Source organism: Pantherophis guttatus, chromosome 6 (assembly GCF_059756535.1).
Source record: "Pantherophis guttatus breed Tessera chromosome 6, ASM5975653v1, whole genome shotgun sequence".
NCBI lineage: Eukaryota > Metazoa > Chordata > Lepidosauria > Squamata > Colubridae > Pantherophis > Pantherophis guttatus.
Window position 1 is genome coordinate 51,101,374 of NC_142068.1, and position 20,781 is coordinate 51,122,154.

The following is a 20,781-nucleotide window of genomic DNA, read 5'->3' on the forward strand; positions in this document are numbered from 1 at the left end:
TGGGTTTGACAATTAAGGACACTGTTTTGTGGGTTATTCCAAGCAATGAAGGCACAAATGAGAGATCAGCAAGGCAGTGATTCCATTAAGCTATGCCACAGAATTTGGTGCATTTCTGCTGCTCTTTAACCTATTCTTGAAACTGCTGGGAAAGATCATCTGTTGGTTGCTGATGATACCCAGTTGCACACTTCCAGCTTCAATCAGATGGAAGATGCTGTCAATATCTAATGTCAGTGTCTGGAGCTGTCAGGATCTGGAAACAAATTGAGGTTGAATCCCTACAAGACAGAGTTTCTGTTTGTTTACTGGGGTTGTTTTAAGTGATCTGGTTTCATCTTTGATGGGGCAGCATCATGGACATCCTGGACTCATAGCTATTTCTGAGATGGAATGATGGATGCCTTTGCCAAATTCTAGTTCAGTGATGGTGAACCTTTTTGGCACCAAGTGCCCAAACCAGAACGTGCACACCAGAGCCCCAGAAACCTGAAGACCAGCTAGCTGGTGTGCATGCGTGCGTCATAAACCAGAAGAGCAGCTGGCAATGGTGCAATAGGGCTCTCCGTACCACCTCTGGCACACGTGCCATAGGTTTGCCATCATGGCTCTAGTTGGTCACCAGTTATCATCCTAATAGAACGAGAGGTTCTTGCAACAGTAACTCATGCCCCAATCATACTTACTTGGACCACTTAGAACAGGGATTTTTTTTTTTTTGCCATCATAATTCCATTTAGGGTAATTCTAATGTACATACCTCCACTAAAAATCCAAACATTAAAACAAACACATCACTTAGAACTGTATTTTGGGAAGATGGATTTATTGTAACAATGCACAACTAAAAGGCTCTTCACACAGCCCCTGGACTCTGCGTCTCTACAAGAGAAGTACATTTTACAGTTTGGGAAATTCTGACTTTGAAGTTTCAGATAATCAAGAACACAAAAGCCCGGACAATCTGGAGTTTGTCAACATGGGCAAATGGCATCTGTGCTCTGGCCTGTGCATTGGCTTCCTATTAGCTTCCGGGTTCAATTTAAAATGCTTTTAACCTTTAGGGCCCCACATAGTTTGACACCAAGGTACTTGAAGGTCCTCAATTAGGTAAAATTGACTCATCTCACCATATCCCAGGAGAAACCTGCTTTTGAGTCCCTGTCTCTACAAGATTAGGAGTTCAGTGATAGATTGTTATTAAGTAATGGAAATCTTGCAATGAGTGGGATGAAATAACTTCTGTTTATTATTATTCTTTCTTTCTATATACAGTAACTGATTTAGATCCCACTAGTCTTACACTATGTCCTATTCATGAATTATGTATTTGTATTATTATATAAAAATGTGTGAAAACTACTTATATGTATTGGATATGTTGTGTCTTGAATAACTTCTAAAATAATAAAGGTGAAATACAAATAAATAAATAAATATGCATTTGATATTACAGTATTCCCTATGTACTGGCACATTTGTTTAGATTAATGCACATTTAATTAGGATAACAATGACTCATGCAGACTTGAACGGTTTTTGAGGTACAGTTCTGGTAGAGTTCTAAACTATTAGAAAATAATTTTCCCTGAATGAAGTGAAACTTCAAGTATGAGTAGTCATGCATCAAATACAATATCCTTGATTCACAATCTAGTTAATCTTTCTTTTTTTAATTTTAATTTTATTATACCATTCTGCCCATATAGTATGTCTCATAAGCCTTCTTGGACTCTAGATGAAAGGAAACAGTGGGAATGACTCAATCAGTTTTAGCAAAAATGCCTTTTGCTTCTTCCAGCACATAGGGGCAATATAGAGCCTCTCTAGGAAGCAACATACTTTCCTGTCCTTTGGCTTTAGAACTGCTGCAGTCTCTCCCTCCCTCCTTCTCTCTCTCCACTCTCTGCAGCATTGTGAGATTTAACACTCCTACAAAAAGGAAAAGGCACCGTTCAGGAAATCTGGGAAAGCTGGTAAGGAATTTTTATCAGTTTCTAAAATGAGAATGGAAAAAAAAAGCAGGATTACTTCGACAGGAATCATTATTTGCTGTATGCTTTTATATAAAGGTTGCAGACTTGGATAATTACCTGATGGTAAGAGACACCTCCCCTTTCCCTGCCCTCAAGAGTACTTTTGTACAGTTAATTAATGCAAACTTTCAGGCAAGAAGGAAGTAATTATAACTGTGTATTCCCTTTTAATGATAGAGAAGTATGCAACCTCTTCCTTTCCAGGGAAATTCAATCACGGCAAATAACAGATGACTTACTGCCATAATGAAATTGGCAAAATCCCCACATTCTAAAACAGTAACACTAGTTCTGAATGTAAAAGCATATGAAGATGATAAATTAATGTGACAAGAGTTGAGGGAATGAGACTGCAACTGTAGAGATATTTTTCTAAAGGTTCACCTTAGTCATCAGGGAAAAAAACTTAGAATTATAAAAAAATATTTACATATTAGAGAAGGAAAATACATGTATAAGTAGACTGTACTTGAACGTGATGTGGGTGTGCCTGACTAGGTGAGTGGCAGCTTGAAAGAAATGGAAAGCATCTTAAGTGTATATGTACATGATGAAAAACCTGGGAAATAGAAACTGTGTTTCTTTAAAAAATAAGAGAAAAAAACTTACGATATATTGAGAAATGTGAAACTTTAAACACAAATTTACAATTATGTCACAAAACTATATTTACTTGTAAGTAATTCCCAATCAGGTTAAGCATAATTTACTATTAATGTTGTATATACTGGTTGCCAAAGTTGTATTGAAATAAGTGGAAATTACTGCTAAATAACATTATAATTAGGTTCTACAGCATAGATGTAGTTTTTAAAGGTTGCAGTTCTTTGCCCTGAATGCATAGGAGTAACCTTTATCACAGTAGGATTTACTTCTGAGTAAACACCTTTGGCGTGGCTTGAATAGATGAAGCAGGTGATTGCTGATATGAGGACTGGCTAATATGAAGGGAGCTTGATTTTGAAAGTAGGGACAAAAGTTAATATGAACTCAAACTGATTGATTTTTCAAGCCACATACTGAAGTTGTTCTTTTGAAGCCTATTTGTTTAAATTATTTAACGGATATTGAGATGGGTAGGATTATGTATAGTACTTCATAGAAAAATGATTTTAATCCACATTTGGATAGTTTACTATCAAAGGAACGCAAGTTATTGAACTAAATGGCACTGAGGCATGACTGCGGAAAGAAAAAGGGAATCGAACAGATGCGGAGAGCTGCGTTGTGAATATTAAAGAGTTCTTAAGATACTTACCGGGAGTAAACAGAAAAATCCCCATTTTATGGGTTCCTTTGCTTTGGAACGGGATTGTTTGCAGGCACGATGCTCGCCTGCTAGACTGGGGCAAGATGCAGGCTGGCAAATTTCGGAGTGCACGTTAGGCAGTGCAATGCCAAAAAAGAAAAAGACCCATGTATGTGTGAACCCGCCATTACTCTAGCCATTTTGTTATAGTCGTTATCGGAGCGGCGGAGCGAGAACATGGACCACGAGGGCCACGTGAGCTTGAACGATCGAAGGTATAACGGCTGTTTTTTTTTAACGCGCGTTCCACCTCTGGAGGGTTAACGTTCGGCGCAGAGATGCCCGACCTGCGACAACCACCCCGCCTTAAAGATGTGCGAACATATTTTCCCCGCCCCTGGTCGATGTAGCTGAAGCCCAGAGAGTATCTGGCGAAAGAGGGCGTGGAACTGGGCTCCACATCCTGGCGAAATGAGCGAATGAGGGACGCGGCGGGGAAAAGCAAGACGTTCTGCTGGCCGGCGCGCCCCAAGAGGACCACCCTCCGGTTCGCTGGTCTCGGAGTCTCCGCCTTCAGGCGTCGTCCGTGGCTGCGGGGAGATAAGAAGCCGCTTGGGGCCAGTTCCCTCCTCCGGCTGCGGAGCGGGAGAATGTATTGAAGCCCCAAACCTTTAATCTCTGTGGAGGGCCGCCTCCCTCCTCAGTTCGCCCCGCCTCGCCCCGCCCGCCGTCCCCTTGGAGAATAGAGCCGAGTTTGCAACGAGGACCCCAGGCCAGGAACCGGTGTGGGCGGAAGGGGCGCTGCCATTCAGTCCGGACCGCGAGCCCCTTCCTGCCAGCCATTGAGCGGGCCACTCCGCCCCCTCGTGGCTTTGACCAGGCCCGGCCCTCCCCTCTCTCCCTCCCTCCGTAGGAGGTGTTCCTCCCCGGCGAACCAGCCAGAGCGGCAAAGGCAGCAAGAGGGAAACACGAAGCAGCCTCTGCACCCCTTTCGGCCGAGGGAAGAGATAGGTGAGGCCTTCGGAGCAGGGGAGGGCGGCGGGGAGAGGCTGGGTTTGGGTTGGGTTCTGCTGCCGTGGTTCTCGCCAGTAACCCCGACTGAGTGTTTGAACGTGACGGTACTGTTGCTGCTTGTTTTTATTTTTGCACTGCGTTTTGTTTGTGGTTTTTGGAGGGAAAGGTATCTTAAAGGGTGGGACAGATTCTCGGAAGGCATCGGAAGGGCTTTGAACAAAAAAATAAGAGACAAGGAAGGATAACAGATAATGCAAAAGGCAGAGAGAGTCGGGAATGTGGGTATACGAAAACGAATGCTGGAGTTTCCATGGCAAAGAGTAGGAGCTGCTGGGAGGCTTATTTGCAAAGAGAAGGAGCCGAATATACGCGGGACTGGCCGAATATTCCTTCCTGAGATAAATTCGTGTTTTTAAAGGATGGGAGACGAAGGGGCCAGTTCATAAACCATTGGCAGAGTTAGAGCCAGTTGCTTAACTAACTATGAAGTCAGCTTCGCTTAGGTTTTGCTACGAAGTTTGTCACAGTTTTTAAGATGGTGTGACTAGTAGAGACTCTTCTGATTTATGATCATTCTTAATACTGTTTTGCAGAGCTTGGGAGAGTTCAATTTTAGGTCGTTTCTATTCAGTAATTATGTGAAAGACTATGCAGGGCTTTTAAGACTGGGGTTGCTATTTAGATTTGGGGATATTGCTACTGCTGCCTTGATCACTGTAATTTAGGCTTTATATGCTAATTACACTTGGAGTCACCTTCATAAAGTCTTTATTTTGTAACTGGGCTACAATGTTTCATTTAGTTGCTGCCAATGTAGCCAAAATAAATTAGTGTTGTGTCTTATAAATAAGTAGCATTGGATTATTCACTGTGGTCCATATGTCTTAAAGAACCCAGTGCCTTTATATTTACCTGTGAGGTGGATTTTTTTGCTTCCTTTCCTGTTGATATTCTTTTGTCCTGCTGCAGGAAACTGGAATACAGTGGTAATTGATGCTTTACTTCTTATTTGTACATAATGCACTGTTTACGTCCTTTTAGGTTCTGTCCTGCACTTTTGTTTCTGAAATGTACTGTTAAATAATGGAAGAGAGGATGCTAGATAATGTTCATACTTCATTTCTATGGAATATATAATTGGCCAACATACCTCTGCACATATATGGCTGAGGTGCTGAAGTCCTTTTTAGAAAAGCAAAGATAGATGCACTAATTGCCAAGTGAAAGCTAGCACATTTTTGTACCAATCATTTGTAGTGTTGTCCCCATCCTCTTTCCTTGAAAGTAGGCCCCGTTATATCTAATGGAGCATTCACATAAACATAGCATTCTGTACAACAGATCTATCAGTGCAACTTCATAGATTTTATGGTATGTATGATTACAAATTGTATTTGCACATCTACATTTTTTGTAGGTAATATAAGTTAAATGTTCTGTATTGGAACACAATAGTGTGAAAATGCTATATAAATATTTTCTCAGATTATTTTTTCTAGATCTCAGTGTTTGAATAATATACATTTCCCATTTAACATGTTGTACAGTACTGTACATTTGCTAACATATTACATTGGGTGAAATTTCATAAGAGACTGCCTTTTGTGACTTTTTCAAAAATATTCATCTTTTTATATATGCCAGAGCTTGTAAGGATTGTATTTAATGAAGTGTTTGTTTTTTGCAACAAAAGTGTTTTTTGCCTGATTTTCATTTATTTCCTTCTTGCCCCCTAAAATGGTATTTCTCAGTATTGGGGAAATAAGAGATAAGATAAAATAGATAAAATAATCTTTGTTTTTTTATTGTAAGCACACTGGCACACATTAAAAATGAAATTCTGTGGCCTGCTCTCAAAAGAAAGTTCTGGAATACAGTGTAATATTTCATATAGAGTTGAAAATAAATATAGGGACTTAATTTACATGATAAAAGAGCATTTTATTCTGCAAAACTAACACCAAATAAAGCTGATTTCTATGTTTTGTTGAAGATCGTAATTAAAAATCACTGTTTCAAAGTGATTTCAAAGAACCAAAACTCCTTAGTTTCTTTTCTGTATGTTATTTAATAGAGTTATCCAAGTTAAAGCTAAAGCCTTATGTAATACTTTTCATATACTTCATCTTGTGAAGTATTTGAAATATTACTTTTCTGCAATCTTAGGCAAAACCAAAAAGTTTAATCATTAAATTGATAATGATAAAGTATCAAATGGCCATATCATATTTCAAAGTTATAAAAACATTGTCAAGTAATGTAGCTTAGTTTACCAAATTAACATGAAAATATACAGAATGTTCATCCTGTACTTGGCTAATGCTTGTTTTAGGCCTCTATGGTTGTTTTAGGTCATAAGTTATTAAAGCCTGCAGTAGACTGATGTGCTGTACTTACAATATATATCTTAACTGTGCTTTATTCTGATAAACAATTTTCTGTTTGCAAATGCTGTCTTTTGGACCATGATATACATTATTGCTATTGTCTTTTAACAAGCAAGATATATTTAAACAGTAATTCAGAAATTACAATTGTCTTAGGCTAGGTCAAATATGTCTGTAGGTTGAAAGAAAGATTCTCTCTCTCTCTCTCCCTGCCCCCCTCCCTCTGGCTGTGGAAAATAAAGTTTTCTCCAGAAAAAGTGTTGTATGAACTACATTTTTTTGTTTTCTCTATTGTAGAGAAATGAATTAAGTATAAGACACATGGTTTTACAGCCTGAACTTTGCTTTTAAAAAATCAAACTTTTTCAGAAGCTAAGGCCTATAAATCACATTCTTTTATTGTCTTTATGTTCTACATTTTGATAACATTCTTTTAATTAAAAAAAATAAACACTACCTAGCTGAAAACATTTATTTAAATAAAAATTTAGGATGTTAAATATGATATGTTTAGCTTATATTTAATTCCATTGCATGCCCTACTTTTTGGATTCCTTCATAACAGTGTCTTCCCTATGTTTTAGCGGTTGGAAATATTAATAGAAATCTCCATCACATAAGGATAGTTTTGGGAATCCTTGGAATAAAAGTGAGAGTATCCTAAAAATACTCTATGTGTACTGGGTTACAATACATTTATTATCATGGTATGAAGAACTTGTTTCTAAAGAAAACATTCATATCTATCGTGCATTTGGGTTTTCCATCATGACATGGAATCTTGCCAGCAATAGCACATCTTCAAATAAGTATTTTTTACAGCTTAAACTGCTGTTTTAAACTGCTTTTAAAAAGAATCTGTGATTGTCATAGTTTCAAGCTGCCAATTTTTGTACTGTGGTGAATCCAGATTCTTTTATTTACGTTGCAGATGCAATCCTGCAGATGTTCAAACCCCATGACATTGGCTGCTGGCCAAAATATGGCATTCATCTTTTCTCTGCAGGTGTCCACTATTGTTTGATGGAAACTGGGAAGGAATGGCAAAGGATGAATCGTTCTGTGATTGTTCTGTTCCTGACAGGTTTCTCACTAGTATTTGTTACTTCACTAGCATAAGAAAAAAATAACAGTTAAGCAGCTGAGCAGGCATAAGTGGCAGGTTCTGTAATGTATATCTTTGAACTTTCGAAGATAGCTAAAGTTATATTTCATGGATTATGTATTTTTCATTATGCTGAGAATCTTATTTGTAATGTAATGTTTTTCAGCTTTACGGGTTGGGTAGTCTTTAGAAAATGCTATATTTTCAAATATAAAATGTAAAACTGAAACATCTTTAGACTTAAAGGTATACTACATGTTAGCATGGTACCAAATTCAAATGTCAAGGTCTTGATTTTTTTTATATATAGGCAAAACTGTGTCAGTTTTACTTGTTATTGTTGTTTGCAAGTGGATAGTCCCCTTAGCTTCTACTATGCTGCTGCACATGACTTCTTACAATTTGTATAAAAAATGTGTAATGGAGAAGTAATACATTGGCATACACCTTCTCACTGTATCTTGCCCTGCCATAGGCCAAACCATATTCCATACTCTCCCATCTTTTCCTAAGCATATCTCATAACACCAATGAACAGTTAATCAAACCAACAAAAAAAGCAGTGGTTCTTCTGGTAGAGTGCATGTTTTTTCCAGAGTTCATTCGTAAAGACAAATAAGACAAAAGAATTACATTGTACTAATATAACATGAAGTTTATCAGGGCCTAGATTACTTCAGTCAGGCTATATTTATCCAAGAAAGATGGAAAATGATGAACAATACTTCAAACTCAGCAGGTCATGATGTGCACTTTTTTTAATCTAAAAGGAGAAAGTGCTTTAGCTTCTGCGTGGGTGAGTGAATTTCTAATCAGTGGCTCTTAGACAACTGCATTTTTCCTGTGCTAACCCAGTAGCTACATGGTCCCTGGAAAATACGTTCCTCAGTTAAAGAAGTGTTGACAGCACTGCTAAGCTGTACACTTGCTTTGATTCAGTTATAGCCATATGCAGAACAGGTTATGTATCTGCTTCTCAGACTTCTAAACTGGACAGCCACAATGTCTCAATCTCACTAGATGGTATGCAATTGGTTTTGGTGTAGACAGCCAGTCTTTATCAAGAGTCCTTAAATAATGTATAGCATAGTGATGAAGGACTTCAAAGCAAGATCTCAAGGAGAGAAAGAAAACCTTTCACTGCTTCTTCACTAATAATTCACTCATAACTATCTTAAATAGTTTATTTATTGTTACAAAGGAGGAGAAAGATACATGAAAAGTACTATTTTTATATAATGTGCATGTTTAAGATTTGACACATTTTTACATTTTGAATTTGCTTTAAAAGTTATTTATGCCGTTTAAAACATAAAATAAATTGAAATGATATTTTTATCAGAACTCTCCATATCTGTTTAATTGGAGACAGAAAGTATAATTCTGTGATAACAGTGCCTATTTGTGAAGGAATCTCATTAAGTAAAATAAAATTCTGACTTTTTCCATCCTGCTTATGTATTTGCAGACAGAAACAAATGAATGGGAGATGTATCATCTCTATATATGTTCTCTGGGTGCCAGAACAAGAAAACAGAGCTAAACTTAGACATTGTACTTAATATAGTTTAACTTTGTTGAATAAGACATAATGGTTTATTTCACACAGTGCTAAGTTATAAATCATGGTTAATGAACCACATTGTCTGAGTTTACATTTCTTACTAAACTAAAAAATCTTAAGGTGATTTATTAATTCATTCTAGATCTTTAAGGAAAGTTATGGTCATAAAAGATTGTAGCAGACATTCATATTTTCAGCAATATAATATGCTAAAAAGGTGCCAAAGATACTTGCGGATTAAGATTGTGATATTCAGATTATACATCAATTATAAGTCCACCGTAATACCCTAAATCCATGATGGCAAACCTATGGCACGCGTACCGGAAGTGGTACACAGAGCCATCTCTCTGAGCCCGGCAGCCGTCGCCCATTGCTCTTTTGGGTTCTGGCGCACATGTGCACGCCAGCCAGCTGGTCTTCACACACACACGAGCGCTGGAAACCGGAAGAGCAGCTGCCTGGCGCGCGTGCCAGTTCTTCCGGTTTCCAGCGCTCTGTCACACACACGTGCACTCCTGTTTCGGCATTCAGTGCCGAAAAGGTTTGCCAACACTGCCCTAAGTGATAGTCATCTTTGAGATTTTAAATATAATTTGTGTATGTGTGAAGAAGAAAAATTATAAAACTTTTTATTGTTGTTTGCTATCTTGAATAAACATTTTTATTGTTGTTAGCTACCCTGAATAAACATTTAGATTATTAACATGTATGCACCAGTATTAGAATAAAGAATGATTGACTTCTGTAAAGTTAATATGCTAAACGCTTTTTTAAGCCCACATAGAGATAAAGGCAAAATAGTTCATTGAAGTAAAACTTTGCGTAGAATTCTAGCATTAAACATACAAGAACAGATAATCTTATTTTATACCCTTGTAATATAAATTATATGCTGCTTCCAGTGACTAGTATGCTGAAATATACCAGTACTGAATAAAATTATATATTGAATCCATGCTACTTGAGCTGAGATTTTACTAGAGAAAATAAATCCCTCTCTTATACAAGGCAACCTCTGAATATATTTTAGCTTCAGGTTTCACAAGAACCTGTTGTACAAAATATTGATTAACAATGTCACCTGCCTATAATAAAATAGTGGTTAATTGTAAGGGTATGTTTGAAGTACAAAATCAAATATGCTTCCCTTAGATATTAAAGTTGTATATGGAAATAATCTATCCTTTCAATGTTTTATACTTGTGCATTCTATTCATTCATAGTGTAGGTATCTGATATATACCTTTTACAAATACACATCAAGGGTGATACTGTAAGTGCACAATAAAAATAAATCCAGATATAATTTTCTTATTGTTTAATTTGAAGGAACGTATATCTTGCAGATAATTCTAAAATGAAAATTGTTGATGGTGGTAGAGAAAAACTAAATTGAAGCCAGAGGTCTAGTCAACTTTCCAAATAAATTCTAGGGAAAGTGTGAGTTCCTTGATAGCTGTCTGACAATTTCATGGTTAGCCGTGATCTTGAGGGAATATTTGGAAATCGTGACACTTGTTAGTATAGACAAACTTCTAAGATATACATATTCATATAAAGATACTTGCCTGTGAATAATTAAATATTGAATGATCTTAAAACAGATTTCTAATATAAAGATATTTTTCAAACTGAGTTCCAGTGTTTTCATGTTTCAGTTGATAGAGGAAAGTGTAGGCTTAAAAACAGGCACTCTTCTGTTTCTGGGATATTTGTAACTTCCATCATATCATAAGCTAAAATCAGAAGTGGGGAAAGGGTGGTATTTAATGTATATCAAACTGACTTATTCTCTTGAGCCACCTCATTCTCTTGAGCCAACTCACTCCCTCCCCAAGAAGAGAGAAAAGAGGCACATTTTGTACTTTACTTTAATTTTGACGTTAATATTAAAAGCAGAGAGGTAACAAGCCCATGATAACAGTATGTTAATAATCAGCCGAACAAATATTGAAGAAGAAACAATTTGTAAACTATGTTGTCTTTATAAAATTTATGTTCATTGATGTTTAATTTTTGCAAAATTAATAGTTTAATTTTTATAGTTTTTTTTTCCAAAATCAACTCTCTATAACAAATTTTTCTCTAGGAATCTCAATCTCTCTCTCTCTCTGAATAATTCTTAATTATTTGTGTGAATAATGGTTATTTTCTCAACTCAGTTTATTTCACTAGATGGAAATTATTCAACAAATATTTCCATTTGCAAATAAAATGTACTTATTATAGTATTTATCATGTTTGTACATTTCTTGAACAAATAAATTATTGGGGTTTTTTGTATTACTATAGGTTTGTATTTCCATTGTTATGTTAGAATCACACAATTAGAGTCATTTAGGCATTTGACTGCAATGACTTGGGTAAATTAATTATTACAATCATAATTAGGTTTTGGGGTAGTTCTTTGTCTTGTAGGGAATAGGAATTTCAATTGCAAAAAAATAAAACTTTCAGGAAGAAAAAATACTTTTTTGTGTGTGAATTTGTGCACATAGTCACAATAAGAAATTTTGCATTTTTCTGTTTGGGGCAACAAAAAATAAGTTTTATTGATGCCAGAATTTATGGCACTTCTACTAATGGAAAGTACTACTGTCCATTATTGTCTTGACTAACTGAAACTCTTGTGCAGAAAATACATCAAACTTTCAATTTATGTGGGATATGGCTGAGTCAGGGGTGGGTTCTACTTACCTTTACTACCGGTTCGCAATGGGAGCATGCATGTGCTTCTGTGCATGTGCAGAAGCTTCTGCGCATGCGCAGACCATCAATTATGACATCCGGGTGGGTGGGCAGAGCCTCCTGCCACTGTTACTACTGGTTCTAAAGAACCGGACAGAACCGGGAGCAACCCACCACTGGGCTGAGTCTGCTGAGTTTGGAAAATGTATTCAAGAAAATGGCCACCATCAATGAAAGAGCGAATGGAGGGATGATACTGGGAACAGTGGAGATGTGAAGCAGTAGGTAGGATATGCCTTGCTGGAATATTGATAGAAATGGCTGAAAAAAGAGAAAGAAGAAACGGTATAGGAAGTCAGGTAGTTCAAAAGTATGTTTACTATTAATAATTGACTTACATTTTGAATCTTCGGGGAAAAGATTACTAACCGTAATACTTTTACATGTCATAATGTTTATTTTTAACATTAACTTCCTTGTGTTTAAAATACTACTATGTATTTTTTTATATAGCCTCAACAGGTGGCAGCACCTTTTTGATTGGTGCTGTTGGAAGATAAGCAGGGTCGGACTTGATTGTAATTGTGTTGACCACTTAACAATTGCAGAACAGTGGGTTAGACTGAGAATTGTAAATAAACATCCTGGAAGCAAGCAGCAACAAATCCTGTATGTCTGTAGCACATCCAAGAAAACTGAACAATGTGGTTGCTAGGAATTGACTAGGAACTAATACCTTCTTTAACTTGGTAATCTTTTTATTATAGTAGTTACTGAACCTATTCACTGCTGCCTCTGGAGAGAAATTGCATCTCATTGTTTTATATATTTAATTCAAGTGTAGTGCAAATCAGAGTCAAAAAAACAGGTGAAGTTGTTTGAAACTGTTTATGTTTCAGTCTGGGACTTAGTGATTTTAAAAATGCTGCATTCTGTGCTTGCTCAGAAGATAATTGTCTTTAAACAAAAAACTTTGTTCATTGCCATACCAAAACATGAAAAGTAAAAATGTGATAATCAAACCTGCAGATACTGTAGGTGTATTGGAATGAATGTCCTTTGACATATTTAATGTGTAACTTACTATATGGTAACATGATACTGTATTATTGCTTGTTATAAAAGTAAAATAATGTCAAGCATGACTTGTGACTACATACATCAATATCTTTTTTTTTTTTTTTTGCAATAGAGAAGGAATGATTTGCTTTTAACTTAAAAACTACAAAGTCATTTTTTCTACTTGTCTGTCTTTTGGGATTTTGGAGAACCATTGCAGAAAGTCTTTTGGCATCATGGTGCTTAATGGTTCACGTAGTGCTCCAGAATACAACTTGAGTAAATTTTGAGTAGATAATTTTGATATGCTCTAAAAACTTTTCCAAACATCCAGACTTTTTCAACAGCTGAATGACCAACAGCTAAAAGGACATTAATTCATAATTATGTTCCTTAATAATAGAAAATTGGTAAGGTTAGAATTGAAATAGATTTTTTTCTGGAATTAATACAAATGCAAAGCAGAGTTAATTTGATTGTTTATGATGGAAAGTTAAAATAATTTTTGAAGAATAAGAAAAGGAGACAGGTTGAAAAAAATTAGACTGAAAGTAAAATTACTACAGAAAGAAAGGGATGGATCCTATATGAAAAAAGTATTAGGAGTTAAATGATTTTATGAAACAAACATGTAAACGGTAAAAAGGATTTTTGAAGCTCCTTGGAACAAAATGAGAAGACTTATGTTACTAGCTGCCCCAGCAGTACATGCAGTTATAATATAGGAATGTGATAGAGAATGCTTAATAGATAAAGATACATAGAAATTTCTATGTAAATTGAGGGACTCAAAATGAAGCAAATAAAAATATACTAAATACAAAGAATGTGTATACAGTAGTGGCCAAAATTGTGGAAACCTTTCGAGAAAAGTGTATTTTGGAGGTTTGATGGCTAATAACATCACTTTTTTTTACTTTTTTTTTCTTTTTTTTTTTGAGTTTTACTGCTGGAATGGCCTGGAATTAACCCAATTGAAAATGTATGGAGCCAACTAAAGAAACTTGTTAGTCAGAAGCAACCCAGCAATAAAACCCAGTTAATAGAAGCAATCATTCAATCTTGGTTTCACATTATAAGAGCTGCAGAACTAAAAGACTTGGTTCACTCCATGGGAAGATATTGTAAGGCTGTAATTTATGCTAAAGGTTACCCAACTAAGTATTAACTGACATGGTGATAATTTTTGTATATCTCATTTTTTCAATGGTAATAATTTTTGTAAATCGTTTTTTCTACATGTTTCACTTTTCTTCTTTATACTGTAACTGCTATTCCCTGTATGTTAGCTGATTAGCTTTTATAATTGATGATAAAATAATCTTCTGTTTTTCAAAATACACTGGAACTGAAAAAAATGGAATTTGTTGGCATTATTCTCATGATGAATGAAATGACATTTGATTACCCACCTTCTGTCAGCCTTACATATTTGTAAACAAGCTGTGGCTGTTTGAAGAATCTTTGAATTAATAAAATTTGGTTTTGTATTCAATAGACAAATATGAAAGCAATTGCTCATAAGTTCTTGGCATAATGAACAAGTAGTATGATGAACAACACATGTGCCCCTCCTAGGCTATATTTACTTGCACCAGGAATCCATTTTAAACACCAGGTTTCCTTTCTTTCTCCCTGTAATTTATTTGGAACTAAATTAGAATTAATTCTGTCTAGATCACGTGATATATATTGTGATATTAGTAGTTTTCTGATAACAAACAAGTATTTTTTGATTGAGAATGATCGGAGAATTGTTTAATAATTGCTACATTTCAATCAGAGGCCAATAGCATAGTGCAGTGGTTCTCAACTGTAGTCCGTGGACCCGGGGGAGGGGGAAGATGTCACGGGGTCCATTAATGATTTAAATCTTGAGTTACGTCTTGGGGATCCATTGTCATGGTCCGTTGCCACAAAAAGTATTTAAAAGGGGCCCATGGTGTAGAAAAGATTGAGAACCACTGGCATAGTGGAAACGTTCCTGCCATTGAAATCAGTAGGTTTTGTATGTTATTTTATGGCCATTGTATGAGTTGCTTCATGCATGTATGGATTATACTGCTGCAACTCATTCTAAATGTTAAGAATTTGATGTAATTGAAATTTTATATTAATATAGATAATAACATTGGTATAATTTCAAATTCAATTTGACAAAACGTGAAATGCATAAATGAAAACATGGACAATTGTATAGCAATTGTAGGAAAATAAATGGGGCGAAGTAATAAATAGAAAACTATTATTGCTTTATGTTTTCAATGTTACTTAAAATTTATCATCTGATTTTGCCTAATGCAAAAGAATGGAAAGGACTCCTTCCTCTTGTAAAGCTTTATCAAAACACAATAAGTGAAAGTTTTTAAAAAAAGATTAGAGGGAGAGACAAAGGAGGGCAAAAGCATGGCATTGATTACAGTGTTGCTTGACTTTGGTTATTTTGGTCCATGTAATTTCTATCCATCCATCCCCACTCCTTTCTCAAGGCTAAATAGAGTTTTTTTTAAAACTTCCATATGTAAAAGAAAGAAAAAGGGCAAGAAAACTGCTTCTCTCTACAAATAAAAGAGCAACTTCATTTCAGTTTCTAAGAGACCTTTTACCTTTTCAAGGACAATTTGATTTCAGTGAAGTGGAGCTATTGTTCTATAATATCTGATCTTCTACATCAGTAGTTTGTGACCTAGAGGTTGAAGGATTTTCCATTAAAGACTTGTTTATTAAGATACCTTGTACTATTCAAATTCTGGAGAAATTTCCTCCTATTTAAGAGAAAAAACCTATAGAAAAATCTGTGATCATCACTGTCTTATATATAAAATCAAACACAGGTAGTCTTCGACTTAAAACAGACTTACAATTTTTTTAGTAACTATTTGAAGTTGCAACAGCACTGACTTATGACCATTTTTCACACTTATCGTTGCAGCATCCTGATGGACAGTTGCAGTGTTCCAGGGTCAAGTGATCCCCTTTGACAAGCAAAGTCAATGGGAAGCTAAATTCAATTAACAGCTGTGTTACTAATTTAACAAGCAGTTCACTTGACAGTTGTGACATGGAAGATTGTAAAATGAGGCAAAACTCACTTAACAACTGTTGCTTAGCAATGGACTATCTGTACTAAAAGAATCCTCATCAATAGTTGCTCATCAAACAGAAGTGAGTAAAGCAAGGCTTTCTAACAATTAGATCAATTTAACAGTAAAACTCAAAGATGCTTTTTCAAGAGGCAACTGGACTTTCTGGTTTTTTTCTTTGAAGACGTTTCACTTCTCACCAAGAAGCTTCTTCAGCTTTAACTGGATGGTGGGGAATGGTAGGGTTTATACTTCTTGCAGGCAGCTGACCATTTGCATTCTTTTAGTCATTAAGGCCACCTGAAAGTTTATTTGTGTTGTCAGGGTCACCTGAGTAGTTCAAATGAATGTGGAGCCTTCTTGGAACTGTTGAAAAGACTGTGTTGTAGACTGGAGATAGATGATGTTGAGAGAGGGTTGTTCAATTTTAACATAGATGGCCTCTTTGATCCTCTTTCAAACCAGTGGTCATCTCTGTCCAATATGTGGATTTTGCTCTTCAAAAGAGTGGACTTTGTCTTTTAAATGCAGATGGACTACTATTCCTGAGGGGTTCGTTCTCCTATGTTGTGCCATGCGTTTATGTTTTGTTTTCCCAATGTACAAATCTGCACATGGCTCACTGCATTGTACTGCATATACCAGAGTTCCCCAATCTTTCTGGGTTGGTGGCCTGGGAGGGAGGGGCAGGTGCCTTTGCACATGCACAAACGGGGCAGCAAGCTGTGAGTTGGTGTGCTCTCACAGCAACGCTAGTGCCTGAGCGACATTCACAGCAATGCTGGCACCCATGCGATGTTAGCTCGAGTGGGGGAGTGTGCACTCGCGGTGACACTAACTGCTACATGATACTCGCAGCATTGCTAGCAACCTTGTGATGCCATGATGCTAGTGCGAGTTGGGAGGTATGTATGCGCGTGCACAGGACAACCATTCATATAACCCGGTTGCCAACAGGCCACAGCCCAGTACTGGGCCGCAGGCCACAGGTTGGGGACCCCGGCCACATACCATGTTGTTCAGCTTGTGTCTGGGTGTTTTATCCTTGGGGTAGAACCTGTGTTGTGATATGTAATTAAATGAAAATAATAATGAATCAGCAATTGATTGTTGACCAATGAGTGTAGCAAAATTTCACAAACTAATTATAAACAGTATCATAACTGAGTTGCTAGAATTATTTATTGGAAACTTCGCCAGAAGTTTAGTTCCAAACAGACAGGTACCTTGTTCATAACATCTGATATAATAACAATTATTGAAAAGAAGAAAATTCATTGATGTTGCTATTCCAGGTGATGCTAGGATTGAAGAAAAACAGTTGGAAAAAATGATGAAATATCAAGACTTGCAGATCAAAGTTGAAAACTTATGGAAAAAGAAATCTGTTACTACACTAATCATGATTGGAGCCCTTGTAGCAATAACCAAAGGACCATAAATCAACGTTAATCTGAAATACACACACACACACACACAAACACAGACAGAGACAATTTTGTATTGTTAATAAAGTGCTTGGTTTTAACTAATATAGTTATCTCATGTGATACTTTATTGATTTTTATGAAGGAGGTGCTTCTAAAAGCTATTACTAATGGGCTTGAAATGTAGATTAATCAAGTGTCTACCAATTGAGGATCTAATGCTGGCTTCCCCAGCCTGTGCCCTATGTGCAAATCTATATAGCTGCATCCAGCAAACCATTTGTTTCTAATCTGATACTGATGGGAATTATAATCACAACTAGGGAATCTGGGAGTTGAGAAATATGATACACTACTTCCTTCTACCAGTTAAAGAAGTTAAGTAAACATATATTCTGTATATATTTTCCCCTCCATTGCAAATTTTGTAAAGCTTCCTTAAATTATATGCAGTTGCAAAATAGAGTGGTTTTTATGCTAGTGTTTTAAAAAGAACTTTAGCTCTTAGTCCCATTGTGTTTTTACTTAAAACTGGACACTTTTTTGAAAGTCTGGATACTTTACTAAGATAGCAAGCCTTTGCTATGGTTACTCGATTGAAACCAGCCATGGGAATGTTTAGTAAGCCAAATTCTAGGGCGGATGTTGTATTTGCTCTGGAAAATAATTTAAAAAAACTTTATTGATGGGAGTGTGAAGTTGGCACACCTTTATATAATACCAAACTGTCTTGACAGAATATTTATGAGCAGTCAAGGAATAATTGATATTTGTAATAAAGTGTTTTAAGCTAGAAGCTGTTAAAATTGGCAGTTGATAAGATCAAGCCAAATAATGGACATTTATTCATATTTCTAAGGAATAGTAATCTTGAAATTCTGAATCCAGTTAAAATGGCTTCAGAAATTAGCAAGTGTTTTTAATTTTATTTTTTTAAACAGTCGCTTTAATTTATTTTCTAACTGAAGACCGAGTCCTTGTTTATACACAACTTACCTACCTCAGTCTTCATTAGACTTGGAATAGAGAGAAGAGCAAAGAATGATCCATGTAGTTGTTTTGCATTTATGTGATGAGTTAATTACTTAAGAACATTTTTGCTTGTATCAAGCTTAGTAGAGGACTAAACTTTTCTATGTCACACTGTGGATCATAGAATTTTAGAAGTGTAACAGGTGGACTTGGAAAGTTTTTTTGCAGTGTGGCAAAAGAAAACATTCTGGGCCAGGTGTTAAGCTTTATATTACTGAAGGTTCAGTTCTTTGCTGTATATGTATGTGTTTCCACTCCATATTTTTCTTTTCTTGTTTGTAGATTAATAGAGTTTGTAAACTTTCCTTTATTACCTTTCTTCTATTACCTTTCTTTATTACCTTTTTTACGTTTCTTTATTAGCTTTCTTATCTTCTTTTCTTACCTTTTTTACAGATTGAATGCTTACTAACCTTCATTCAGCTGAAATTTCCTTCCTAAAATCACAAAATCATTATACCTACAGTATTTAAGGGACTTGTCTTGAATGTTTGGTTCTTTGGAAACAGCAGCAAAATTAGAGGGGCATTTACTAACTGGATTGTGCATAACTGAAGTAGACAGTGGCACATTTGGCAATATAGGATTGTTTCAACAATTTATTTGTATGGGCCTTGTGATGAAATGTCATTTTAAATGTGATGCCCAAAGTTGAGGGCCAAGGGAGCTTTTGCATTTTCTTCCAGCTCTGTCTTGAAGTGTTGATAAGTGAGTCCGGAGAAGGAAACGTCGTGGGGGAAGAGCAGGGTGGCAAGTAGAAGTTGCACTTGACAGTTAACAGTGACAGTTGGGCAGGGAGTCTGGCTGGAAACAGTCATACAAAGAAGCTTTATATAACCCATGATAATTTAAAAAAAACAACAAAACAGACTGGTGTTTAGACTAGGAGATAGAAGGAAGATACCTATTTGAGCTTTACTAAGTAGATATAGCCATTGGGACTTAAGATGAAATCAAGCGTTTAGTGTCCTTTTTTTTTTTAAAAAAATATAAAATTATTAAAACAACTGTATACTATATACAGTACTACTATTACATAAGAAATACCAGAATCTTTAGAGCTACCTAAGATTGACCTAAGCTTGCAGAGCTGACCCAGGGGCTTTTCAGAGCAGGATCAACGCTCTGGCATATTCCGACTTGGTGAGAGCTTCGCGCTTGCAATTAGCCGAAGGACGACCAGGCTGTCAGGTAAGCCTTGGACTGTCATTCAGACAGCTGCCACCGCAGATCACAGCCTCAACTGGCTGAGCCTCTGCCAGATTGCTATATACTGTACTATATACAGTACTACTATTATATAAGAAATATCAGAATCTTTAGAGCTACCTAAGCCTGGGGTGCATGAATAATCTACTTGTTTACAAATAAATATTTGTTAAGTTTTGCCAAAATTATTGGCAAAAGTTAGTCTTTTGTGATTACAGAATCTCTATTACCTGCACTAACTATGGTGATAATTATGAGTTTTGACATTTTTGCCAGATACCTAAACAGATATTTCACAAACATAATTACAAAGTTTCCACTGTCATAACATTTCATTTTGTTATTGTTTCAATGCAATTTTCATTTTGAATTGAATTCATTTGAGAATGGAATGTTCTCCATTGTAGTGGGAACAGCATCCAGGAATGGGTAGTCCTCGTCTGCTAGCCAATAGGACTGAGTCTGTCAAAGCTGTGATGACACGCCTCCACCAACAGTCCCCAGCTTTTGATTCAGTTCTAGCTAAAGACAGACATGTTTTTGCTTAGGTCTACTATTCCTGGATATTGCTCCACAATCTGACAGCTTTGCTACCAACTTGACAGCTGTATCACCAACAATTCCAGCAAGAAGAACTTTCAGCTTGAGCCTGCTGAGGGCAGCACAGCGCCGTGTCAGATCACTGGGGGATGATTCTGACAGAGCAGATCAAGCTTGGCTTGCAGAGCTGACCCAGGAGCTTTTCGGAGCAGGATCGACGCTCTGGCATATTCCGACTTGGTGAGAGCTTTGTGTTCCGCAATTAGCCGAAGGACGGCCAGGCTGTCAGGTAAGCCTTGGACTATCATTCAGACAGCCGCTGCCACAGATCACAGCCTCAACTGTCTGAGCCTCTGCCAGATTGCGGGCATGCTCAGGAATCGCC

At 36.5% G+C, this 20,781-nt stretch overlaps 1 protein-coding gene across 10 annotated transcripts in view; it reads left to right on the forward strand.

The window, feature by feature from the left end:
- Positions 1–1,802: 1,802 nt before the first annotated feature.
- Positions 1,803–20,781, forward strand: part of ADD3 (adducin 3) — a 94,722-nt gene continuing 75,743 nt past the window's right edge. For 2 of the 10 annotated variants that reach the window (XM_087872872.1, XM_087872879.1), the window contains exons 1-2: positions 1,839–1,976; positions 7,618–7,692. The gene's annotated coding sequence lies outside the window, so the exon portion shown is untranslated. Of the gene's footprint in view, positions 1,977–3,495; positions 4,404–7,617; positions 7,771–20,781 lie in introns of those variants that run through there. The other 8 variants (XM_034440064.3, XM_087872875.1, XM_034440067.2 and 5 more) reach the window with 7 other exon arrangements.